General features: G+C 42.3%; 1 protein-coding gene across 5 annotated transcripts in view; it reads right to left on the minus strand.

Moving 5' to 3' along the window:
• Nucleotides 1-27,573, minus strand: part of LPAR1 (lysophosphatidic acid receptor 1) — a 205,278-nt gene that overhangs the window by 126,517 nt on the left and 51,188 nt on the right. For 2 of the 5 annotated variants that reach the window (XM_073664761.1, XM_073664771.1), the window contains exon 2: nucleotides 20,691-20,750. The exons of 2 other annotated variants lie outside the window; for them this stretch is intronic. The gene's annotated coding sequence lies outside the window, so the exon portion shown is untranslated. Of the gene's footprint in view, nucleotides 1-19,106; nucleotides 19,265-20,690; nucleotides 20,751-27,573 lie in introns of all 5 variants that reach the window. One more of the 5 variants, XM_073664780.1, reaches the window with a different exon arrangement.

A 27,573-nucleotide genomic window follows, 5' to 3' on the forward strand; every position in this document is an offset into this window, starting at 1 on the left:
AAGGATGGGAGCAGAGGTGAACCTCTCCTTTAGAAACACAAAAGCTTCAATGGCCTCAGAAGTCCACTGAACCGCATTAGCACCTTTCCTGGTGAGATCGGTCAGCGGTTTGACAATAAAAGAAAATTTTTTTATGAATTTTCTGTAATAATTGGCGAAACCCAAAAACCTCTGTATCGATTTCAAACCAATAGGCCTAGGCCATTCCTGCACAGCTTGAACTTTAACCGGGTCCATCTCAAAACCTTCACTGGAGATAATGTAGCCCAAAAAACTAATTCTCTGTACAGCGAACTCACATTTCTCCAGCTTAGCAAAAAGCGAATTGTCCATTAATAACTGTAATACCTCACGTACGCTCCGCCAATGAGACTCCAGATCAGGTGAATAAATCAGAATGTCATCCAAATACACAACCACATTTTTGCCGATTAAAGGTCTAAGGATGTCATTAATAAGATTCTGAAAAAATGCTGGAGCATTGGTAAGACCAAAAGGCATAACCAGATTCTCAAAATGACCCACAGGAGTGTTAAAAGCAGTCTTCCATTCATCACCCTCCTTCATGCGCAACAAATTGTATGCCCCCCGGAGATCAATTTTAGAGAACCACTTGGCCCCCACTAACTGGTTAAATAAATCAGGAATCAATGGCAGTGGGTAAGGATTGCGTACAGTAATTTTATTAAATCTCACGAAAGTCCAGACAAGGACGTAAACCGCCATCTTTTTTTTTTACAAAAAAAAATCCAACAGCCACAGGAGACTTGGAAGGCCTAATGTGACCGGCGGCCAGGCTTGTCTGTATGTATTCCTCCAAAGCCTTTCTCTCAGGAATAGTAAGATTAAATAAACGACTTTTAGGAAGAGTCGCTCCAGGGACAAATTCAATGGTACAATCATAGTCTCTATGGGGAGGCAAAATTTGTGACTCCTCCTCAGAAAAAACTCTCCAAAAATCCTGAATAGGTACAGGCAATTCCCCTTTATCCACAGCAGCAATACGTCCGTTACAACACTTGTCATAACACTTAGGGCTCCAGGACTTAATTTCATTGGTAGACCAATCCAGTACAGGATTGTGCAATTTTAACCAGGGTAACCCCAATATTACTGGAGAAGGCAAATTATCCAATACCACCAAATCCAAATTTTCTTGGTGAATACCATTAATAGTGAGGGGAAATTCACAGACCTTATGAGTAACACTCTTCAAGGGAGAGCCATCAACAGAAACCACAGCAATAGGGGATGACAAAGTTTTAGGTTCTAATCTAAGTTTTTCCAAGAATCCCCCATCAATCACATTCAGAGTAGAACCACAATCCACAAATACCCGAAATTCAATTAATTCATCCTGAGCAGCAGTAGTGGCAGATAGGAATACTCCCTTAGAATTTAAACAGGCAATACGGGCATAACTGACCATTTTTTTTTCTTTCTTCAAACGAAGCACACAGTTCTTAATAAAATGACCAGAATTTCCGCAATAGAAGCACAAGCCTTCAGAAAGCCTGCGATCTTTTTCCTGAGAGCGGGGTGTCATCGCTCCAATCTCCATCGGCTCTCCATTGTCAGCACAGACCCTCTCAAGACTCGGAGCTGACATAGCAGAGGATTTGCTCTCATTAACCCTTGCACGCAGTCTCCTGTCCACCCGTATAGCTAATTGCATAGCCTCCTGCAAGTTTCCAGGTGTGGGATAAGCAATCAGTAAATCCTTAACCCTTTCACCTAGCCCTGCAAGAAACAAGCTTTTCAAAGCTGAATCGTTCCACCCCACCTGGGCAGACCACCGACGGAAGTGAGAACAATATTTTTCCACATTACCTGATCCCTGCCTCAAACGTCTCAATTCAGACTCAGCAGATGAGACACGATCAGGATCATCATACAACAAACCCAAAGCAGAAAAAAAACTATCCACTGATCTAAAGCACGGATCACTAGGTTGGAGAGAGAAGGCCCATCCCTGAGGATCTTTGCGCAAAAGTGACATTATGAACCCTATGCGCTGTGATTCATCACCAGAGGATCCGGGTCTCAAACGAAAATACAATAAACAAGCATTTTTAAAAGAAAAAAAATCTTGTTGTTCGCCAAAAAATAAATCAGGCAGACGTACCTTTGGTTCCACAAAATGTGCTCCAGAACAGCTACTCACGTGTTGTTGGAGCTTGGCCACCTCCAGAGAGAGTCCCTGCAAGCGTTGAGCCAAATCTTGAACCGAGACCATGATGGAAAACTGGAGGTCTTTCCTTAGAGAAAATTTTTTTTTTTTCTTTTAGGGCTGGACTTACTGTTATGATCTGCTACAGGGACTAAGGAAAGACAGGAGAACTGTCCCTACAATAGAACTAAACTAGAACTAACCTGATCCTGCGATCAGACCCGCTAAAGTCCTCGGCTAGTCTGAACGAAGACCTATAGATGTGAGGGAGGGATCCCTACAAGAACTAGGGACTGGGATAAGTTGGACACCTCCTAGCAGAAATAGTAGCAGTCAAAGACAAACAGACAACAAAAAGCATAGAGGTCAGAAGACCTAGCAAAACTAACAGAGAACGGCAACAGAGCACCAAGCTAGCTCAAGAGTAGTAAATACAATGAAGTCCAGCAAGACCAGGAGGGCGGAGCCGGATTAAATAGGCAAAAATGGTCATGTGACCAGCAAACTAAATAAAACCTAACAGGAGAGTTCTAACAGAGACGAGCTGTGGATGAGAAAAGTCATCATGGAGTCTGGACAAGAGGAAGAAAAGAAAGAGAACGACTCTAATCAGAGAAGACGTCTCAGGTAAGATACCTGGATGTAAATGTTCATTTGTGATCCTGTCTGTGTCTCATCAGTACTGTGGTTCCGGTATGGTCCGCAGTCTGATGATGACTGATAACTCACAGTATCTCTATTGTTAATTACATACTGGGAGTTGTAGGTTTATGCGATACAAAGATATATGGGTCTGACCTGACATTACAAATGATGGTGGTTCTGGAGGTTCAGGTGATGTATTCATGTACTCATGTGTTTGTGCGCATCTGCGTATCTGGAATAATATGTATTTTTGTAAGATGCATGTATGTAACTGTGCATTGTGGTGTGTAATAACATTCATATGCTTGAGGCACCTTTACTAAATCTATTAGGTCTCTTTCACATGTGTTAAAGAATTCCACTTGTCGTTCCACATTTAGGAACAGACAAGTGAAATTTGCTAACCCTGACATAACTGTCACCATAGGGATGTGCTTGTATGGAGCGGGTTCAGGAGCTGAGCCTGCTCCATACTGGGCAGATGTTGGCTGTGTTACTAGCTGGCGTCTGCCTGTAACAGCAGTGATCAGAGCTCGCCTTGATTGCTGCAGTTTTGAGTATTTAAGTGCCCTTGTCAATCATTGACAGCGGCATTTAGATAGCACAATGGCCGGTGCATGCAGTCACCTGCTCCCTTCAGCCCTCTGTGACGCAGTTGCAGGTTGCTGATGGGTTGCCAGTAGTGCTGAGAGAGCATGGTCGGATAAGAGACATTACAGTCACCGCGAACTACAAAGTGAGCGTTCTGCAATAACGTCCGGCACCTTGATTGTGACACTTCCATGGAGCCCAACCTCAGGCTGAGCTTCATTGAATGACTAACATGGCAGCAACACCTGGCAACTAGTGCTGAGTGAGTGTGGTCGGATAAGGTGTGATCCCAGCATGCTCGGATGTTATCCGAGTATCTTGTAGTGCTCTGCTAATATGCTCGAGTCGCTGCGGTAACATGTTTTGCGGCGGTAGACAGAAGCAACACATGCAGGGATTACCTAACAAACCGGCAATTCCTGCATGTGTTGCGTCATGTAATTATAGTACATTATAGAAAAGCATAACAAGTAATAAAACCGTTTATGGTGGGCTGTAGTGTGGGCCCCTGCAGTCAGTTCTCCTGGTGGGCCCTAGGCACCCCAGTCCGACCCTGCCTATCTATATAAAGCAGCATCAAAATCAATCTGAGTTTGACTCATATACACTACATCAGCCATAACTTCGCAAATCAGTTGATGATTATAATCATTAAGGAAGTCGTCATTCTGTAAACATTCTGTCAAGTCAGCACAACCTTGCTCTAAATTTCCACTAATGGAATGAATCCTGTGCCCTGATCGCTAGAAGAATGGAAAATTCTTTCCAACTTAGAAAAACTCCTGTCAACACAATATAAAATCACAGAGCCTGTACTGACCATCAGTAAGCTGTTTTGCAGACAGAAGAATACATGTTTGGTTTTTCTGCTAGTATTTGATTTTACATCTGATAGTTGAACTGCCAAGAAACACGTGAAGTTACCCATAGATGTGTATTAAGTATTATTTTACAAAGAGAGAAATACATAACTTGTTGTCGTGGGATGGCCTCCAGGTATGCATCATTATACTTGGCCAGTTTCTGTTATTTTGATCTCTCAGCTCAGTTCTGTAAATACCCCCTAAAGGTCATGGTATAAATATGTCCTTAATCATAGACAACCTCCTTAATCTGAAAGACGCCGCCGCAGAGAACATCTACACTCCAGCACACAGCTGATTTAACCAGGGCAAGCCGTGGCCTGCCAGACATGCACTATGTAAATCAATGTCCCTTTATGTGACACATGGATGGCAAAAGTCCCCCAACGCCTGATCTACTGCTTGTCAGCAGATCTTCACTATTCCCTAAGGCACATGTCTACCATGTTGTCTGCCCAATTTTGTGCCTTTTTATTGCTGGCTTAAAGTGATTGCTCGGTTGCCAGACGTGGTTGACCTATTTTTAGGCTAGATCATCAATATCAGATCAGTGGGGACCTGATCCCCGACATCTCCACTCTCAGAGGTTATAAGTAGAGATGAGCGTTGTTCTACTCGAACTGTTCGCCAATCTCAAATTCGAGCTGTTTTGGGCGGTGTTCGAGCCGGTCGGCGAACACGAACAATTTGAGAAAAATTCGGCTGTTCGAGGTTATGTTCGATAACTGTTCGTGCACCAAAATCATAACTGGATTTTTTCTCAGTAATGATGAAAATTAATGTTAATACGCAGTTTGAGTGTACAGCGGGGCGGGGGGAGGGGCAGGGGATGGATCTCTGCAGGAACAATGAAGATCTCCATTTTTTTTTCTCTTTCCCGCATTTGCAGTGGGGAGGTGCAATCTGTCAGCCTATCAGCAGCGCACACACGGAGCGAAGTGCTTTTTTTCACACAAGCAAGGGCATGTGTGATTGGCAGTGTATGTCACATGTCCTTGCCCTATAAGACCAAGCCATTTTCCCCGTCGCCACCATTTTCTCACTGCTGCAGCTGCGTGTTAGACGGCACCGCTGTTGCTGTGTGCGCTATACCTTGTTAATTTCAAGCCAATTTTCGCACAAATATACAGATAGCTTGGGAGTAGGGAATAGTTGTGATTGCAGTCCTTTTAAGGACTAGGTTACAGCATTTCCTACGACTTTTATCAAGCAGGTCTGTGCTCTTAAATAGATAGATTGTGGGAGTAAAGACTAATTGTAATTGGAGTCCTTTTCAGGACTAGGTTACATCAGTTCCTATCAGTTTTTGCCAGGCAGGTCTGTGCCAGTGCTGTGCAAGTTTTTTTCACAGCATTTGGCTGAATCTAGCAAAGCTAATCCTTTTTGGCCTATTGCAGAGTGTGTTAGTCAGTGGAGTAGCCTATCTGTGTTGCAAGATATACCACCTGTGTATAGAATACCAATTTTTTTACTGCACCTAGTGAAGTAAAATCTTTTGGGCATAGCATCATTCTATTAGTCCATCTATACTGACCTCCATCAGGTTGCAAACTGAATATAATTTTTTTCTGCATCTAGCTCTGAAAAAATATTTGGGCTTCTAGCAGTGTGTGGGACTTGGTCTATTAGTCCATCTATACTGACCTCCATCAGGTTGCAAATTAAAAATAATTTTTTTCTTCATTTAGCTCTGAAAAAATATTTGGGCTTCTAGCAGTGTGTGGGACTTGTTCTATTAGTCCTTCTATACTGACCTCCAGCAGGTTGCAAATTGAATATAATTTTTTTCTGCATCTAGCTCTGAAAAAATATTTGGGCTTCTAGCGGTGTGTGGGACTTGGTCTATTAGTCCATCTATACTGACCTCCATCAGGTTGCAAATTAAAAATAATTTTTTTCTGCATCTAGCTCTGAAAAAATATTTGGGCTTCTAGCAGTGTGTGGGACTTGGTCTATTAGTCCATCTATACTGACCTCCATCAGGTTGCAAATTAAAAATAATTTTTTTCTTCATTTATCTCTGAAAAAATATTTGGGCTTCTAGCAGCGTGTGGGACTTGTTCTATTAGTCCATCTATACTGACCTCCATCAGGTTGCAAATTAAAAATAATTTTTTTCTGCATCTAGCTCTGAAAAAATATTTGGGCTTCTAGCAGTGTGTGGGACTTGGTCTATTAGTCCATCTATACTGACCTCCATCAGGTTGCAAATTAAAAATATTTTTTTTCTGCATCTAGCTCTGAAAAAATATTTGGGCTTCTAGCAGTGTGTGGGACTTGGTCTATTAGTCCATCTATACTGACCTCCATCAGGTTGCAAATTAAAAATATTTTTTTTCTGCATCTAGCTCTGAAAAAATATTTGGGCTTCTAGCAGTGTGTGGGACTTGGTCTATTAGTCCATCTATACTGACCTCCATCAGGTTGCAAATTGAATAAAAAAATTTTCTGCATCTAGCTCTGAAAAAATATTTGGGCTTCTAGCGGTGTGTGGGACTTGGTCTATTAGTCCATCTATACTGACCTCCATCAGGTTGCAAATTAAAAATAATTTTTTTCTGCATCTAACCCAGCCAATAGTTTTGGCCTAATACCACAGTTTGGCCACTCAGCTCTGCTCGGTTACCATCCATTGTTTTTTTGTGCAAACAACTCCAGAGTTGTGAATTAGTTAACCACCAAAATGAGTGGAAAAAGGCCTGCTGCTGGTGGAAAGGGGAATAGGCGTGTTGGGAAGGGGAAAAAAGGTTGTGTCCGTGGGGTAGGTGCAGAAGAAAGACCATCTTCCAGCCAAACTAAAATGTCTACTTCTTTTAGCGGACAATGTGATAAGATCCCTTTCTTACGGCCACGCCAATCGCTACAAATTCCAGATGAGGCACAAAAACAGCAGGTGCTTCAACGGATATCAAGTGCTCCTTTAAGTGGGCTCTCCTCCACATCAACTTCAACATCACAAATACTCCAGTCCTCAAAGGTGTCACCCAAATCGCACTTGCTTCCTCACAGCTCCCAAATCTCCAGCTGCCCGTCTGAGTATGAGGTAGAACAGATGGTTGAGTCTGCAGAGCTGTTTACTCATACTATAGCCTGGGAATCAGAGGTCGACTCCAGCGCTTCTGTGAATCCAGACGAGGAAATGATCTGCACTGATGCCCAGAATCTTTATGAGTCGGATCCAGGACCAGACGCAGAAGGTTCTGACCATAATGTAGACCCTCATTCCCAAACTGTAACTCCTGTTGGTGGAGACAATGAGGAAGACGATGATAAGACTCAAATACCTGATTGGAGCGACAACTTTAGTTTTTTGTCAGGGCAGGAACAGGTTGGCTCTGAGGACGACGGGTGTGATAACGCACAGGGTGATGATGATGAGGTCGGAGATCCCACTTACTGTCAACCCACAGTCAGCCAAGAGATGAGGTCAGCAGAGGAGGTGGAGGAAGATGCTAGTGACGACGAGGTCAGGTTGCGCCTTCCTGGACAGAGACGTAGTACTGGAAGCACGTCAACAACTGCATCCTCAAACACAACTCTGCCTCTCACCACAAGTCGTGGTGGCTCTTCAGGTCGCATGGGTGCTAAGCCTTGCATAGCCTGGGCATTTTTTCAGATCGATAAAGATGACCCAACTCGTGTTATCTGTAACATTTGTCAGCAAAAGCTAAGTAGAGGCCAAAAAATACATAGTTTGAGTACTTCATGCATGAACCGGCACATGGACATGAAGCATAAGTTGCAGTGGGAAGCTCAGTGTGCTACAATGCGGCCTAGCCGGCCGGGCCAACCACCGTCTGCCATATCTTGTGCATCCGCGGCCTCTTCATCCTCTGTGACTGGGGGGACAGCAGTCACACCTGTTTTGGGGCGCAGACCTGCCACCTCTTTACCCGCAACAGCCAGCGTGATTGGCAGGTCATCATTTTCTTTGGAGGTGGTAACACCAGCTGGTCTTGAGCGCTGTCCGACATCGATAGCACCACCTTTGGATCAAGGCAACCTAACATGTCCGCCTGCATCTTCCTCACAGACCGGCAGTTTGCCGGGGACACCCTTATCAACCCCGTCTAAGCACAATAGCCAGCCCTCGGTCCCTCAGATGTGGACAAGTAAAAGACCATTTCCTCCTAGCCATGAGAAAGCTAAGAGGTTGAATTTCACCATCTGCAAGCTCTTGGCTACAGAAATGCTGCCTTTCCGCCTGGTGGACACAGAGGATTTTCGAGACCTTATGTCCGTCGCAGTGCCCCAGTACCAGATGCCCAGTCGGCACTACTTCTCAAAGAAAGGTGTGCCTGCGCTCCACCAGCATGTCGCACACAACATCACCGCTTCTTTGAGAAACTCTGTGTGTGACAGGGTGCATTTCACCACAGACACTTGGACGAGTAGGCATGGACAGGGGCGTTACATGTCGCTGACTGGGCACTGGGTAACTATGGTGACAGCAGGACAAGGGGCTGCTGTCCAAGTCTTGCCGTCCCCACGAGTTGTGCGTCAATCCTCTTTATGTCAAAGTTCCTCCACTGCTTCTGCCTCCTCAACCTCCTCTCGGTCTTCCACCTGCACCCAAAGCCTGTCTGGTCATGCCACAAGCTTTCTAACTGCGCAGAAGGGATCCTGCACACCTCCTTACTATGCTGGCAGTAGGGCTCAACGTCATCAGGCGGTTTTTACATTGAAATGTCTGGGAAATGTGAGTCACACAGCTGAGGAGTTGTGGTCAGCTCTGGAGAACCAATTTCATGAATGGTTGTCTCCACTGGACCTGAAACCAGGGAAGGCCGTGTGCGACAATGCTGCAATCCTGGGTGCGGCCCTTCGCCGGGGCAATGTCACACACGTGCCTTGTATGGCTCACGTGTTGAACCTGGTTGTCCAGCAATTTTTAGCCCACTATCCCAGACTAGATGGCCTTCTGCAGAGGGCACGGTCGCTGTGTGCTCACTTCCGCCGTTCGCATCCCGCAGCTCAGCGACTTACATCTCTACAGAAGTCGCTGGGCCTACCACTTCACCGGCTAAAATGCGATGTGCCTACCCGGTGGAATTCAACTCTGCACATGTTGCAGCGACTGTGGCAGCACCGACAAGCCCTGGTGCAATACGTTCTGACGTATAGCCTGGGCCAACGAGATTCAGAGGTGGGGCAAATCACGCTGGAGGAGTGGTCTCAGATCAGGGACCTATGCACCCTTCTGCACAGTTTTGAAATGGCGACGAAGATGTTTAGTGCTGACGATGCCATTATCAGCATGACTATTCCGGTGATTTACATGCTGGAGCACATGTTAAACAGAATTCGGAGTCAGGTGGTGGCACAAGAGGAGGTGGAGGAAGTAGAGGAGGAGGAGTTGTATGCGGAAGGGCTAACATCTGCAAGGTCCAGACGGTCGGCAGCACCAAGGCGGCAGGCATGTGAGGGTGGGGGAGATGATTTTACCAGGGCGCATGGTAGCAGCCAAACTAGTGAGGAAGGTGCAGGAGCCCAGGAAGAAGTGGAGGACGAACTGATGGAAGACTCATCAGATGAGGGAGACCTTGATCACATTTCTGTTGTGCGAGGTTGGGGGGAGAGGACAGAGGAAGGAAGCATGATTGTTACCTCGCCACCAACACAACAGGGACTTGGTGCTCCTGGATGCGCAACACACATGAGTGCCTTCTTGCTGCACTACCTGCAACATGACCCTCGAATTGTGAGAATTAGAAATAATCCTGACTACTGGGTTGCCACACTGTTAGATCCCCGGTACAAAAGTAAATTTGCAGAAATTATTCCTGCCATAGAAAGGGATGCACGCATGCAGGAGTATCAGCAGAGACTGTTGCAGAATCTTACATGTGCTTTTCCACAAAATACCAGTGGTTCACGTAGTGAATCTTACAGTTCTAACTTGCCAACCGTGGTCTGTATGGAATTGTTCAATAAAGGGCCCAAAATTAAGATAACATAGATGGGAGAGGTCTCTATGAATAGGAATTCCTAAGTATTTGATACCCTGTGAGGGCCAGGCAAAGGGAAAGTTGGACTAGATGGAATCCTATATGGATTTAGGGAGGGAGACATCGAGGGCCTCAGACTTCGCTGCATTGATTTTAAAATTTTACCATGTAACAAAGTGATCTATTTCAGCCATAACAGCAGGGATGGATATATGTGATTGAGTGATATATACTAGGACATCATCAGCAAATAGAGAGCACTTGTACTCGGTGCCTCCCACCTCAATCCACCTAATATTGGGGTTATGGCGAATTGATGAGAGCAGGTGCTCCGTCACTAGGATGTATAAGAGAGGGGACAGAGGACATCCCTGCCTTGTCCCATTGGTGATTGTGAAAGGTGATGAAAATGTTCTGACGCACCCCCTGGGCCTTGGGACACCCGGAGCCGGACCCTTTTTGGTGGATGCTAGTGGTTGTAGTCTTCGTGGCGGCGATCCGGTTCCGTGGCTCAGGGCGGTCAAACCAGTGGCGGAACTATTTATGTGGTTTTGATGTTTAAATGTCCGACTACGCCACCCGTGGATTGCGGTCAGAGTGAACCGCCGCTACAGGGCAGACCGCTAAGGCTGGTGTTGTGGGTGCAGCAGAGCGTAGCATAACTCCCCACGGGAGGAGTATAGCCTCAGGGCAGTGTATGCGGAGGATGGGGGTGATGGTGCAGGGCAGCAGCAGTAACGACACGGAGTCAGTGATGCAGTTCAGGGCCTTTACTCACAGTTCTTATTATCCAGACCACGTCTGCAGGTAACGGCTGCCCACGTCGTACTGTGCTCACCAGGTGAGGGGCTCAGACAACTCCCAGATAACTTTGGAGCGCTTCACAGGACCCCCTTTGTGTGTCCTTTGTCTGGCCTTTCTTACCAACACTTCTGTCCGGCTGCCTCGGGCCTCCTCTTGGTAAACTTGGCGCCAGTTTCCCTGACCCTATGTGGTGCCTTCCTAGCGGGTGGAGCAAGGGGCTGCGCCACATAAAATGTCAGAGCCTCCGGTTTCTAGCTGAGGGTCGTTTCCTGCCTCCACTAGTTCGGGGACCGGTCTCCCCCTTTGGCCTGACCCCTCCACGCAGGTGGATTCGGGCGTGCGGTGGCGACTCGCCCGTCCGCACCCCTGGGATCCCTTCATTCCTCGTTCCTGGAGCCTTCTCCGCTCCTCTTCCTTCCTTCTCCCTCTTGCAGGCCTGGGCCTCTGTTACTAGGCCCGCCTCCGGAGCAGAGCTCATGCAGAGCCCCTGCTCCCTGCCACTTCTGCTCAGACTTCTCTGCACTGAACTAAGATGGTGCCCACCTTTTATACTCCCTTCTCAATGCACCCAGGAACTGCTTCCTCCCTGCTCCTGCACTGCAGGGTTCCCCTTCCTCAGTGTTCCCTCCCCCCACTCCAGCCAGGGACAGGGACTGTCGTGCCCATCTCAGGGGCATATTGGTCGCCCTGCCCCACGGCAATGCGGTGTAATGCATGCAGGTGTCGGGTCCTGATCCACACTCCATCCTTATCTGAGAGTGAGATATCACACCTCTGGGTGAGGTGCAATACGTCTGTAGCAACCGAGCCCTCGGTGCTACAGTTCCATTTATCTTCAGCCTAGGTGACGTATTGTGATACAGGGCCGTGATTTTGGCTATAAAAGGGTCCCCTAGACCCCTTTTTAAGAGAATCATATATGGCGTGCCAGGAGACTCTATGGAATGCTTTCTCAGCATCCAACGAGAGTATCTACTTACAAATTTTTAACTGCATCTAGCCCAGGAAATACTTTGTGCCTAGTAGCAGTGTCTGCTAGTCAGCGGATTATCCCGGCTGTTAAGCAAGCTACACCACCTGTAGTTTGGACACTTAATTTTTTCAAAGGAAATGCTTCGGGACCACGGGATACTCAGTGAAGAGCATCAGGAGGCACCCCAAGGCATAGGGGCTGGGACTGGCACTAGGATGCCTTGCGGTGGACAGCCGAGCTCGATCCTTATAAAAGCTTTTTAACTGCAGCAGCTTTAGTGGACGCTACTGGAGCTGGAATTACGCGGCTGCTGGCATGAGACTTGCCCTCCAATAGATCCTTGTAAATGGATTTAAAGTGTATTCATTCAAATTAGAGGGACAATTTAAATTAAAAAGCTTAGAGCTGCCTCCACCACAGGGGGGCTCTCTCGACCCACCAGCGGACAGGCACCAGTATTGGGAGAGGGGGGCTGGCCGTCAGGGTTCACCGCGGCTCTGGCACAAACCCGGCGACACGGAGGTGGCACGGGCAGGAGCGGACTGGCCGTCTCGGCTTCTCACTTTTTGGATTTTAGAAGGGCATGACATGCCTATATCTGTGTCTCCCCCTCCTTTTACTCCTCCACCTCTTTTCTTTTCGCATGACTATATGTACTTGTCACTTTTCCATGTGTTAGTTGTGTCTTCTGAGCAGTTTGTCAGCTTTTGGACACCTTTGAAGGTGTTTTCTATGTGTTTCTATGTGTTTTTGTTTGCCTGCCATTGGTTTTAACGGTGTTCGAAGGTGTTCGACGAACAGTTCGACGAACAGTTCGGCGAACACACGGGTGTTCGACGAACCGAACCGAACTCGAACACTACGGGGGTGGCTCAACACTAGTTATAAGCTCCAGCTGGTTCCTATTTAAGCAGCCACTACACATTAAATAGACCTCCATTTAATGTTTTTTCATCCAGCCACTGTCACAGCTTACAACTGCTGATCTGTGTGAATTCTCCGACCGATCTACCATTGATAGATCATCATTATCTTGTGATACGCAAACCCCTTAAAGATTGACACCCTTTTTTACTTAAAGGGAATCTGTCAGTAGGATCAACCCTCCTAACTCGTCTATTTGGGAATTTAGTTCATAGAAAGTTGAGTAAAATGATAGCTTGATAACTGTGATCCGATGTTTTATTCCCAAGAAATCCATGTATTTCTTATAGGTAAATGAGCAGTGATGATCTATGGGTCAGACATAGATCTCCCCGAGAATCCACCTATAGAGCTTATTTTAAAAGAAAGGGGTCATTACCAGTGTGAGACAAGTAGATCAGAATGTCAGCCATTACATGTCTCACATTGGTAATACCCCTTTCATTTAAATTAACTCTGGAGGCAGATTCTCTGGGAGATCTATGTCCAGTCCATAGATCTTAACAGCTCATTTACATATTATGAAATATTACATAATATTACATTATAAAGATTTCCGTGGAATAAGACATTGGATCGCAGATATCAAGGTATCATTTTATTCAGCTTCCTATGACCTACATGTCCATATAGACGGTTTAGGAGTGTTGATCCTACTGACAGATGCCCTTTAACCGTCCCCTTTTCTTTAAGTTCTTGACTTAGGGTTCCCACTAAGGCCTAGCTAAGGACCAGCTGAGACCGTACAATTGGTCAACTTGAAAGAGATTTTCTTTTTGCTGATAAAAATTACAAGGGTGAAGGAAGTTGGGTAGAGTATACTACAAATACTATCTATTAATTGTATGTTACAATGAACTGCAATACAAATGCAAATATCAAATTCTCAGCTGAAATTCTCTGCATTAAAAAGTTCTGCAAAAACTTTTTTAGGTGCTTCGCATTGACCCAGTTGTTACTGTTTATATTCAGTATATACATTTGATTAAGACTAGGTTAGGACCAGAGTTTTTCTTGATGCTGTATTGACACATAATTTATAAGAAAAATGTAAGGAATGAATCCTTTGACAGATTCTATTTATTTCTATTAGATGTAAAGTAATGCCAGAATGCATCTGTTTTGCATCACTTTTGCACACAGTCAGGATCTGTTTTTCACAGGGTTCAAAATGTTAAGCAGACAACTATATTTGTGGTTTCTCAAAAACAACAAAACCTACAAACCTGATTGTTATAGTGATGAATCCAATATCATTTTATGAGTCTTCCTTTCAATATGTATCCGTGCTTGATAAAATAGTATTAAAGAGGCCTTTTGCATACTTCTTAGTTATTATGGTTTACTTATATACCACCATTAATTCCACAGCGCTTTACAGACATTATGGTCCCCATTGGGGCTCACAAGCTAGATTCCCTACCAGTATGTCTTTGGAGTGTGGGAGGAAACTGGAAACCCAGAGAAAATCCACACACACACACACACACACACGGAGAACATACAAACTCCTTGCAGATGTCGTCCTTGGTGGGATTTGAACCCAGGACCCCAGCGCTGCAAAGCAACAGTGCTAACCACTGAGCCACTGTGCTTCTGATCTGTTTTATTAAAATATTTCCCATAATAAAAAAATTCTGGAGAATTTTTTCGTATAACACTGTCGTTCTGTTTCTCTGTTTTTCCCACTAGAAGATTTTGATTAAATTGACAACTGGGTGTAACCAGTTGAAGGTGGGTCCCTATATGCTCCTACATTTTCCATTCAGAGTTAACATTATCAGACTGTAGAGACACGGCCTTTGGTCAATGGTACTGATAACACCCCATTGTCAATTTATTCATAAATTTAGGAACAGAGATAACTAAGGAATGACACAATGCAGAGGTATGGGAAAAGGTGCCCTAGCTAAGTTGTTTCTTGGGGAATTTGCTAAAACAGACACTTTAGTAGTGATGACAGGTTCTCTTTAACCCACGCTCAACAAAGGACATAATAGTACATCCTACGTTAGGTCCCTATGTGGGAAGAGGGTTCAGGATCTGCGTTACATAGCCAGCATCTTCCAGCGACAGCATTGACTGGAGCATGCTCCAATAGCTGTTGTGTAACCATTTAAACGCTACTGTCAGTCAATGGAAATGTCATTTACATGGCTCAATCACCAGTGCACACATGCTCCAGCTTCAATTGGTTCCCAATAACTCGATTAAATGGTGCAATTTTAGTCCTCCCGTAAAAACCAAGCCTGTGGCTGGGCTTCATAGGAGAACATAATTTTTACTATATACTGCAACACATTAGGATTGCAGTATATAGAACAGTAGTTCAAATAATCACAGATTCATGTCCCCTTTGGGGACTAAAAAAATGAAGTAAATTTAAAGACGCTTTTAAAAATATAAAAAAAAGTAAAAATGCATGTATTCTGGAGACATCCATTGGACCGGACAACACAAATTGCATGCAACGAGGGACATGAATAAAACACTTCTTCAATGGCATGGCACGTATGAAGGTGTGATGGGGTTGTAAGAACCCAATTTACATGCTTTAAAAGGTAATGGGTATGGTTTATAAGGTATAAAACTGCTGACAGGTTCCATTTAAAGGGGTATTCCCATCTCCGAGATCCTATCCCAATATGTAGTGGGTGTAATAATAATAATAAAAATAGCAAATACTTCCAATTAGAAATGTAGTACAGTTTTTCAGATTTGCTTTAACTCTTTCCTCATGTGCAGGCGTTGGAGGACCATAGGTATCCATGGTTACGACCACTGATATAGTGACAGTTCACTAGGTCCTAGTGGTTGTAACCATGGATACCTAAGGTCCTGCAATGCCTGCACATGCAGAAAGAGACATAGCGAATCAGAAAAACTATACTACATTTCTAATTGGAGGTATTTACTAATATTATTATTATTACATATTGGGATAGGATTTTGGAGCTGGGAATACCAGTATAATGTTACAAAAATGGGATTTGATAGGTCCCGATTAACAAATATTCAGAATTATCAAACAATTATGGGAGGTAAATGAAATTCACTTATAAAGGTAAAAAAGGTAAAATATTCTTGTGTAGAGCAGTTACATCCATACAGTTATTTGCATAGTACCACATATGCTGGATTAATGGGATTTCAATGTGAATAAGTAACATGGGAAAGTATGTGACCACGTCACACGTCTGTCTAGAACAGTTTTTCTCATGTACACACACAGGTAATCTCAAGAATATAGACATGCAGTTAAGTAAGATCTCGCCCTTTCCTTTGGTTTTAGACATTTACAAAATCGTATTCTTGCTTCGCTTCCTCTTATTATACCGTGGGGTTTTTCCTGCGGCCTCTTTGTTTCCTGTGGTGCTATGGGAACAAGTGAACAGATTTCTCAAAATTGTCCGACGTCCACCATACACCACTTAGTACCTAAACCTTATTGTCCGCTATTTCTATATTCCTTATCTTAATGGTTCTTTCTTCTTAAATGGGAAGTGCAGCATTTTATTGTCTGGTGTATACAGTATCTCAGCACAAATATAATTTAGCCAGCGACCCGTGCTAACGACATTCTGCATCATTTTCCTAACTTTCATAAAGAAGTAAAACTATCAGACTTGCTGCTTATGGAATGAAAACAGGAAAGGCTAATTGTTTCAAGACAAGAACTATTAGTTTTCGAGTGCAGAGTATTACTTTCCGTTTTTTGCCATGATTATACAATGAATGGGATTATACAATGAGGGAAGAATTTACTTAAAGTCCACATAATAAGTAACTGGAAAAACTGAGGCACGTTTGTCTGTTGTCTTGTAAGGAGGACACTTTACAAAGAGAAAACTAAGGGACAGATTTACTAATGCGAATAAATCAGTTTTCTGGTGTAAAAACATTGCAAATTATAGCGCATGTCATATGTACGCTATTGTTTGCAACTTTTTTAACCCACTGCCGCTCACGGCACTTTTCTTTAAGGGCGGTTAGTGGAAGGGGTAGTTTCACACACAGCCTAAAAAAATGAGTATAATATACCCCATAGATTTGACTTTCTGGCACAAGCAAAGAAAGTAATGCACCTAATCTTCTATGAAGCATGTGCCTTTTAATAAATCAGGCACATTTTACAACACCCAGCTTTTTATTCAAATTGGTGTTAAAATATGGAGTAATCAAGGAAGGGGGAAAGGAAGGGAAAACTTCCAGCGCTCTAGAAAAATAATGAGTCAAAAAAATCATATTTATTGTGAAGTTTACTTCATTAAAATTGTGAAAAGGTAAAACCGGGAAAGGGCAGGGGGGAATAAACACGTATGAACCTTACGCATTTTGGACTGATGATAGATGATGGAAGTTTTACCTTCCTTTCACCCTACCTCCTTCCTTGATTACTTATTTGATAAATGTGCCCCAATGGAAAAGCAATGATCTTATTAGTTTGCTAGAAGAATTTGCTCCACTCATGGTTCATGCTGGTTTTAATGCATAAGACATAGTATATACAGTACACAGTGTCCGGTAGGACTTCATATGGATAAAGAGGACCTGTCACCAGGTGGCAAGATTTTTCTCTTTTATTTTCGCTGCTCCATTGAGTATGCCATTTTATTTTATTTTATGATTTACTACTAGTTTTTATCATCTTTAGCCAGGGGGCATGGCTCACTGGGAAATAATACAGAGCAGATTAAACACACGCCACCAGAGAATCATGTCGGCCACACCCTTTTTGTAAAGACCATGAAAAAGTAGCACTAAATCAAAAGACCCAAATCTCTGGAACCGTTTAACGGATAAAAAAAAACACAGAATACTCAGGTGACCAGAAGGAATAAAAGACGAGCAAAAATTGGACACTTCTGACTAGGTGACAGGTATTCTTTAAATATGTTCAGCTAGATCAGTGCTTGGCAAATGATTATTTTGCTGTAGTAGTTTAGAAATATTGCTAACTTTATAAAAATTGTTCAGAAAAAGCCATTCAGCATATTGTTCTGCTTGACAATAAAACCCACTACATAAACTGACATATTTCTAAGTCACCAGTGTGAAAGATATAAGCGGACTCACTGACCACAGAGAAGACAGCTGACTCTTCACACATATATATGCGTCCATATCAGATGTGACAACTATTCTAACTTTCTGTTATGCACTTGTGTGGTTCCTTTCCTAACTCCATTCTGTATTTCTATATATTAGGACAGATTTATTAACAAGGATGCCACTGCAAAACAATTGGAGCTCCAGGTCCTTGAAAACTGTTATAGGTAACTTATCTATGACAGCACACAAGGACTCTTGCATGCAAAACTTTTTTAAAAATGAAAAATTGAGTGCCTATAGATCCTTATTGCACATTCATACGCACTTTTTTATTCGTTTCAAGGAAGATGATTATAGAAGACTATGAGAGCTGGAGATAGGCAAATAAATTTGAGTGGAATTGAATTGTACTTGAATATTTCAAAAATCCGCATTTGACAAAATGTGTTTTTTTTTGGAATTTGCTATCACACGAATTCAGCAAGATAGAGGTTGCTAGCCGACATTTTTCTGAACTGTAAAAAGTCATGAGTAGGTTAAAAGATAAAAAAAAATGTTATCCGGCCCTAAGGCTGTGTGCCCACGATGCGTTTTTCAAGCGTTTACGCTGCGGAATTTCCGCAGCGGAAACGCTTGGGAAACGCTTGGTAAACCTTCCCCCATGGTCTCCAATGCAATTACGCACTGTCAATGCCCATGCTGCGTATTTTTCCGCAGCGTTTATGCTGCACTCAAAAATACGTAGCATGTCCATTAATTTTGCAGACACGCAGCGTAATCACCGCCATTGACTTGCATTAGAACGCGCCAATTCCGCAAGACTGCATCTGTACTTGCGTAATTGGCGCGTTCTAATGTGCGGATGGTACCCAAGTCTGGAGAAGAGGAGACTCTCCTCCACACCTGGGTACCATAGAATCTGTAAAATTTAAAATAAAAAATAAAGTTTATACTTACCTTCCGATGTCCTCCCGGTGTTTTGTCCACGCCGTCCGGTCTCTTGCAATGCTCGCGCTGTTGTGAAGGACCTGCCATGACGTCATTGAGTCATGTGACCCATCAATGATAAAAAAGGCTAACATCCTTATGCTCATACAAGCCAAATCACATTCTTATTTACTTAACCCCTTCACTACCTTGCGATTTTCCATCTTTTTTCAATTTTGTTTTTTTCTCCCCTTCTTCTAAGAGCCATAACTTTTTTATATTTCCGTCCACATAGCCGTATGAGGGTTGTTTTCTGTGGGACAAGTTGTACTTTTGAATGACACCATTCATTTTATGATGTGATGCACTGGAAAGAAGGACAAAAATTACAAGTGCGTTGAAATTGCAAACAAAGTGCAATTCCACAATTGTTTTTTTGTTTTTTTTATTTACCATGTTTAACAAATGCTAAAACTGACCTGGCTGGCAATATGATTTTCCAGGTCAGTACGAGCACGCACATTTTTTTTGTTTAAGTGGTGAAAGAAAATTCGGACATTTGCAAGAAAAAAAAATTTGCTTGTGTTGCCATTTTCTGAGATCCATTAAGTTTTCAATTTTCGGGATAAATGCCTGGCGTTTAGATTTTTTTCTCGTTATGCTGATTTCCTATCGGATTAATTTATTTTATATTATGATAGATTGAACTTTTAGAAAGGAACTAATAACAAATATGTGTATTTTTTATTATTTATTTAATTTTTAATGGTGCAAAAGCGGGGTGATTTGAACTTTTGTGGGGGTTTTTTTTCATATTTTTAAAAACTTTTTTTCCTCAGTTTTTACTGTATTTGTTAGTCCCCTTAGGGGACATTAATCTGTGATTGTCCGATCGCTTGTACTATACATAGAAGTGCACTAGCACTGCTATGTATAGCTAAAATCACTATTTCCTATGAACGCCTGGCTTTCACAGGAGGATCGTAATGACAGGCACGGAGATCTTCAGCAGACCCCAAACCATCATGGCAACCCATCGGTGTCCCAAAATCACGTCACGGGTGCGCCTATGGGAGCGTGGAATGACGCAGGGGGGTGCGTGTTAAATGCCTCTGTCAGAGATTGACAGTGGGATTTAACAGGTTAACAGCCATGAGCAGAGCTCCTCTTCACCTGTAGCTATTAAAGGCACATCATGAATGATTAATCAGCCATCATGTTTGGGGAAAGATACGGGCTCGGCAGGGACACGACTTTTGACTTACAAGTACGTCAAAGGTCGTTAGGGGTTTAAAGGGGTTTTAGGACTCCTATATTGATGACTTATTTCTATCTCTATTCCTATGAAAGGTCATTTGGTGTGCGTCCGACACCCAGTAGCAGGTATGGAGCTGATGTGTTCCAATCCGTACATTGCTTACACTCAGCTGGCTTTGAAACAGATATTAGATGAGATGGGAGTTGGGATTTCAGACCCCCGCCGATCTTATATTGATACTCTAATCTAAGGATAGGTCATCAATACGTGATTTTAGGATAAGAATACATTTTCTGACTGTCTGATATAATAGCATTACCTCCTTGATGGCCGATTGGGTCTAAGAGGCAAGCATCAAGCGAAAGCTTCTCTCATTCACACTTATGAATCATCCATAAATACATTTGTTATGACCCCCTAGAATAGCATTTATAGTCTCTAGTGGCTCAGTGGCCAAGAACGCCCGTGTATATATCAAATTGTTGGGGTTTATATGGCTTATAGTAGTGTGTACAGTAATAAAAACGTAACTTACATTTAGAGCTGCCACATTGGTCTAGTATAGATTACCACTATTCTTTTCAGGTGACCTGTCCTAAAACATAAAGGTGATAAAGAACCCATTAATTTCCATTATCCATCTGCTTGTGTCACAGTACATATTAGGTAGTGAAGTCACAATAACATACTAGCTGCCTACCTTGTCACTAATGTAAGTGAAAGGTCAATGTGCAAAAATTGGAATGCGCTTTATGATTTTTATTCCCTTGTTTTCAGTGTACTATCCTTACAACACAACAGTAAAAATAAGAGAAAACAGCTGGAAGACACAGCGCTGTGTCAACTTTCTGGCTTTCCATAAGGAAAAAACTAAATATTTGGCTTAAACAAGCAGTACTGTTTTATGTTAAATAGCTAACAGCATGCAAAAGGCGAAACACGTATCATGATTCTGCAATAACAGTATAATAGAGTAGAAAAAAATATATATTATGTATGAGTTTATACATGAGAAAGCTTTGTCATACTCAAGTCTTAACCTCTTGGTGACAGAGCCAATTTTAACCTTAGTGACCAAACCTCGTTTGTCAAATTTGACCAGTTCCACTTTATGTGGTAATAAGTCTGGAACGCTTCTATATATCCCAGTGATTCTGAGATTGTTTGTTTTTTCGTGACACATTGTACTTTACGTTCAATTCACTACTAAGTCGATACGTTTTTAGTATTTTTTGTGAAAATATTTGAAATTTGATGGAAATTTAGAAAAATTATTGAATTTCAAACTTTGAGTTCTTATAGCCTTAAAACAGATAGTCATATCACACGTAATAGTTAATGAATAATATTTACCGCAAGTCTACTTTATGTCAGCATTATTTTTAAAATGTCCTTTTATTTCGTTACAATGTTAGAAGGGTTAAAATTTAGCAGCGATTTTTCATTTGTTTTCATTTACAAATCAAATTTTTTACAGACCTACTCAGTTTTGAAGGGACTTTGAGGGGCCTATAAAACAGAAAACCCCAGAAGTGATACCAATTTAAAAATTGCACCCCTCAAATTATTCTAAACAGCTGTTAAGGAATTTGTTAACCCTTTAGGTGCTTCACAGGAATAGATTCAAAATGGATTGAAAAAATGAAAAATTACATTGTTCCACTAAAATATTGTTTTAGATGCAAATTTTTCATTTTCATAAGGTGGAATAGGAGAAAATGGACAATAAAATTTGTTACGCAATGTCTCCTAAACGTGGCAATATCTTATAAATGGTCAAAAACTGCTGTTTGGGTCCACAACTGGGCTTGGAAGGGAAGAAGTCCTATTTGGTATTTGGAGTGTAAATTTTGCTGGAATAGATAGTTGACACTATGTCTCATTAACAGAGCCCCAGAGGTACCAAAACTGCAGACACAACCACAAGGGACCATTTTGGAACCTCTCAATGAATTCATCTAAGTGTGTGTTGAGCATTTTGAACCTACAGGGTGTGATAATGAAAAAGTAGTTTTTTTTAAAGTAAAATATTATGTTAGCCCCAAGTTTGTAATTTTCACAAGAGTTAATAGTAGAAAATGGACCACATAATTCGGTACACTATGTCTCCCGAATTCGATGATACCCCATATGTGGTCAAAAACTGTTGCTTGCGCACATGACAGGGCTCGGAAAGCAAAGAGTGCTATTTGATTTTTGGAACTTAAATTTGGCTGGATTAGACTGTGAATGTCATATCACATTTGCAGAGCCCCTGACGTGCCAAAACAGCAGAAACCTCCCACAAGTGACATGATTTTGTAAACTAGACTAGACACCTCAAGTAATGCATCTGTGTGTGTATTGAGCATTTTTTACCTAGAGGTGATTTACAAAACTTTATAACATTTAGATGTGAAAACAAAAAATAAAAATCTTCCCACAAAATACTGTTTTAGCACCAAATTTATAATTTCCATGAGTGGTAATAGGAGAAAATGGAACCAATAATTTGTTATGCAATTTCTCCCAAACACAGCGATACCCCATATATGGTCAAAAACTAATGTTTGGACACATTGCAAAACTTGAAAAGCAAAGAGCACTATTTAATTTTTGGAACGTATACTTGGACACCATTTGCAGAGCCCTTGAGGTGCCCAAAAAACAGACACACCCAAAAGTAAACCCCATAATAAATTCATCTATTGGTGTAGTGAATATTTGTAACCCACAAACTACATCACAGAATTTTAAAAGATTGGAGCAAGAAAATGAAAAAACTTAGGGTTTTTCAGCTAAAATGTGACTTTAGCCTCAAATTTTTAATTCACACAGGGTAATCAGAGAAAATCGACAGGACAATTTGTTATGCAATTTTTAATCAACATGGCAGTACTCCATATGTGGTTGTACACTATGGTTAGAGCACACGGCAGCGATCGGATGGTAAGGAGCATTACTTGGCTTTTAGAATGCAGATTCCATTTGAATGGATTGTGGACTCCGTTACCCTAACCCCTGAGATTCCAGATCACCAGAAACCTCTACAAGTGACCCCACTATTGGACACTTCATAACTTTGGAATGTGGAAATAAAAAAATTAGTAGTAAAAATGTAAATTTTTTAGTAGACGCAAAATTTGTCAATTGCAAAAGGACCTCATAATTTGATGCGCAATTTCTCCAAAACATGCTGATGCCTCATATGTCCACAGAAAGTACTGTTTGGTAACACAGCAAGACTGAGCAGGAAGAAGCACTACTTGGCTTTTGGAGCACCAATTTAGCTGGAATAGTTTGCAGGTGACATTTTCGGAGCCCCGAAGGTGCCAGAATAGCAGAAATACTCCAAAAGTGACCCATTTTAGAAATTGTACCTCTCAATGAATTTAATCTACAGCTGCAGTGACTATTTTGGTCCCACATGTGTTTTCATTTTTTAATGCTTTATTGCCATATCATGCTTTATTCTGGAGAATTACAAACATGTAAGTTTAGTGCCCATACATTGCACTCAGCTTCCATTTCTGGAGCCACACACCTCATAAATTGTTAATTGGGCTCTCCCCACTACAGTAATGTCAAACATGTGGCCGCTTATTGCGGTTTAGGCATACTGTGCGGCTCAGAAGGAGTGCAGATTTCACTGGATTTTATTTGAAGGTGTGGGAGCCATGTCACTTTTCCAAAGCCTTTGTTCTACTAGTAACCCGTATATTTTGACCCATTCTAGCACCCCCGGATGGGGAGATACATAAAACAACTAGTAGAAGCCAGGCCGTGAAGCCGTGTTTGGTCTCCAAGAGTAATGGGGGACTTTCCGGATCCGATGGCCCCAAAACCATCTTCCTATGACCTTCCATTAAGAAGTTAAGATTTATCATAGGTTTTGGAGTTTCAGCTACCAGATCCAAGGGGAGGGAAACTAGTACCATCCCGGGTGTGGAAAATGGAGTGACCTACTAAGGGGTTAATTGCTCATATGAGGCTGTGGCCCACTGTTCTCTTCTAAGAGAGGTCATGCCGTCATATCATATTGGAAGAAACCAGAAACCGCTGGCACCCCACACCTCCTATGTGGCTGCGCAGCACCAAGACCTAACATCCAACTGGCAACTGACGATATTGTACTACCACATGTATTTGCATATTTTACCATCATATATGTATATCCATTGTGTATATAGTGTTTTGCCTGGTGTGCCCTTAACGTGATTAATTATCCAATTTAACCTTGGGCTGCTCTTTTATATCGATCCATGAACACACATGTCTGTGTTCTCGGTTCAACGTCACATGCTACTGGGGCTGGTTTCTTGCCCAATATAATCCTGTTAACTGACCGGGCTTATATCTAACGAGGAATTGGTGGTGGCAATCCTACTGGGCTGGCAAAGCTCTGGTTCACTGGTGCTAGTAAATGGGGTCTCTCAGCCGGTCAGGGTTGTGAGCAAGACTTGTGCCATGCCGGCGGTTGCATGGGCCAGACTCTCTCACTCCCTGTGACTCCCTGTGCCTTTGTGGACAGGGGATGTCTGTGTAAAACTGTGAAAAAAGTTGACAGTACATATCCCCAGGGGGTGCGGAACGTCACGTTTGTGAAAGTGGAGAGACCATACTAAGTGACCCCTTACATATTAGTGACATCAGGAAGGCTGCAAGGCGCAGTTCTTCACAATAACATTTTTTTTTATCTCTTTTTATTTAGATTTTTCACATGCAGAATGAACAAAAAATTCAGTCATTGTTATTATATTTTTTGACGTGGTTCACCGTGTGGTAAAATTGATAAGACTGATTTATTCTTTGGGTCTATATGATGATAGCAATGCCAGATTTACAGTTAGGTCCATATATATTTGGACAGAGACAACATTTTTCTAATTTTGGTTCTAGACATTACCACAACGAATTTTAAACAAAACAATTCAGATGCAGTTGAAGTTCAGACTTTCAGCTTTCATTTGAGGGTATCCACATTAAAACTGGATGAAGGGTTTAGGAGTTTCAGCTCCTTAACATGTGCCACCCTGTCTTTAAAGGGACCAAAAGTAATTGGACAGATTAAATAATTGTAAATAAAATGTTCATTTCTAGTACTTGGTTGAAAACCCTTTGTTGGCAATGACTGCCTGAAGTCTTGAACTCATGGACATCACCAGACGCTGTGTTTCCTCCTTTTTGATGCTCTGCCAGGCCTTCACTGCAGTGGTTTTCAGTTGCTGTTTGTTTGTGGGCCTTTCTGTCTGAAGTTTAGTCTTTAACAAGTGAAATGCATGCTCAATTGGGTTGAGATCAGGTGACTGACTTGGCCATTCAAGAATATTCCACTTCTTTGCTTTAATAAACTCCTGGGTTGCTTTGGCTTTATGTTTTGGGTCATTGTCCATCTGTAGTATGAAACGACGACCAATCAGTTTGGCAGCATTTGGCTGGATCTGAGCACACAGTATGGCACTGAATACATCAGAATTAATTCGGCTGCTTCTGTCCTGTGTCACATCATCAATAAACACTAGTGACCCAGTGCCACTGGCAGCCATGCATGCCCAATCCATCACACTGCCTCCGCCGTGTTTTACAGATGATGTGGTATGCTTTGGATCATGAGCTGTACCACGCCTTCGCCATACTTTTCTCTTTCCATCATTCTGGTAGAGGTTGATCTTGGTTTCATCTGTCCAAAGAATGTTCTTCCAGAACTGTGCTGGCTTTTTTAGATGTTTTTTAGCAAAGTCCAGTCTAGCCTTTTTATTCTTGATGCTTATGAGTGGCTTGCACCGTGCAGTGAACCCTCTGTATTTACTTTCATGCAGTCTTCTCTTTATGGTAGATTTGGATATTGATACGCCTACCTCCTGGAGAGTGTTCTTCACTAGGTTGGCTGTTGTGAAGGGGTTTCTCTTCACCATGGAGATTATTCTGCGATCATCCACCACTGTTGACTTCTGTGGGTGCCCAGGTCTTTTTGCATTGATGAGTTCTCCAGTGCTTTCTTTCTTTCTCAGGATGTACCAAACTGTAGATTTTGTCACTCCTAATATTGTAGCAATTTCTCGGATGTTTTTTTCTGTTTTTCACCTGCATGGAGAGCTCCTTTGACCGCATGTTTACTTCACAGCAAAACCTTCCAAATGCAAGCACCACATCTCAAATCAACTCCAGGCCTTTTATCTGCTTAATTGAGAATGACATAACGAAGGGATTGCCCTCACCTGTCCATGAAATAGCCTTGGAGTCAATTGTCCAATTACTTTTGGTCCCTTTAAAAACAGGGTGGCACATGTTAAGGAGCTGAAACTCCTAAACCCTTCATCCAATTTTAATGTGGATACCCTCAAAGGAAAGCTGAAAGTCTGAACTTCAACTACATCTGAATTGTTTTGTTTAAAATTCATTGTGGTAATGTCTAGAACCAAAATTAGAAAAATGTTGTCTCTGTCCAAATATAAATGGACCTAACTGTATATAGTTTTTTTATGCTTTGCTTCTTTTACACACTACATATAATATTTTACAAAAATGAATTTGCTTTAGTATCCCCATATTCAGAGAGCTGTATCTTTTTTATTTTTTTGCCGAATGAGCCATATTAGGGCTTGTTTTTTGTGGGGCAATTTGGCATTTTCATTTGTACCATTTTTTTTTACATATGACTTTTTGATCACTTTTTATTCAATTTTTTGTGTGTCAATCTGATGAAAAAGATTTTTGGCGTGTTTTTTATTACTATTTTTAGGTGTTTGCCATATAGAATAAATAATGTGTTTTATCATTTGGGTATTTCCAGACACAGCGATACAAATTATGTGTACATTTTTCTTGTTTTAATGCAAGTGTTGCATTTTTAGTGGCGAAACGGGGGGGACATGAATAGTTTTCATTTTTATTGTTAGTCTAATACACTGCAGTACTAATGTACTGCAGTGCATAAAATCTGTCAGTTTTTCACTGACTCAGCCTTGATAGACCCTTATAGCTGGGTTGAAAAGGTTATATTACCCTGGGGTCATCAGATGACCTTGGGGTGCAATGGAAACTTTCAACACCCACGATTAAAATTTCAATACCAATCATGGTATTGAACTGGGTGTTTTACCCCCCTTTTAATCACTTACATGCCGCTGTCACGATTGACATTTAAGGGGTTAATCAGTCCCGATTGGTTCCAAAACCAGTCAAGGCTGATGCTACAGGGTGTTAAAAGAGTTAAGGCCCCGTCACACTTAGCGATGCTACACCGATCCCGACAACGATACGACCTGTCAGGGATTGTTGCTGCGTCGCTATGTGATCGCTGGTGAGCTGTCAAACAGGCAGGCTCACCAACGATCAGGGGAGCAGCGACATCGTGGAAAGAATCTTTCCACGATGTCCTGCTCCTGGTTACCAGCCTGCTGAAGCAGGAGCAGGCTGGTAACCATGATAAACATCGG

The sequence above is a fragment of the Phyllobates terribilis genome, unplaced genomic scaffold (assembly GCF_046119375.1).
Source record: "Phyllobates terribilis strain yellow unplaced genomic scaffold, ASM4611937v1 Scaffold_1__5_contigs__length_1240528914, whole genome shotgun sequence".
Taxonomy (NCBI): Eukaryota; Metazoa; Chordata; class Amphibia; order Anura; family Dendrobatidae; genus Phyllobates; species Phyllobates terribilis.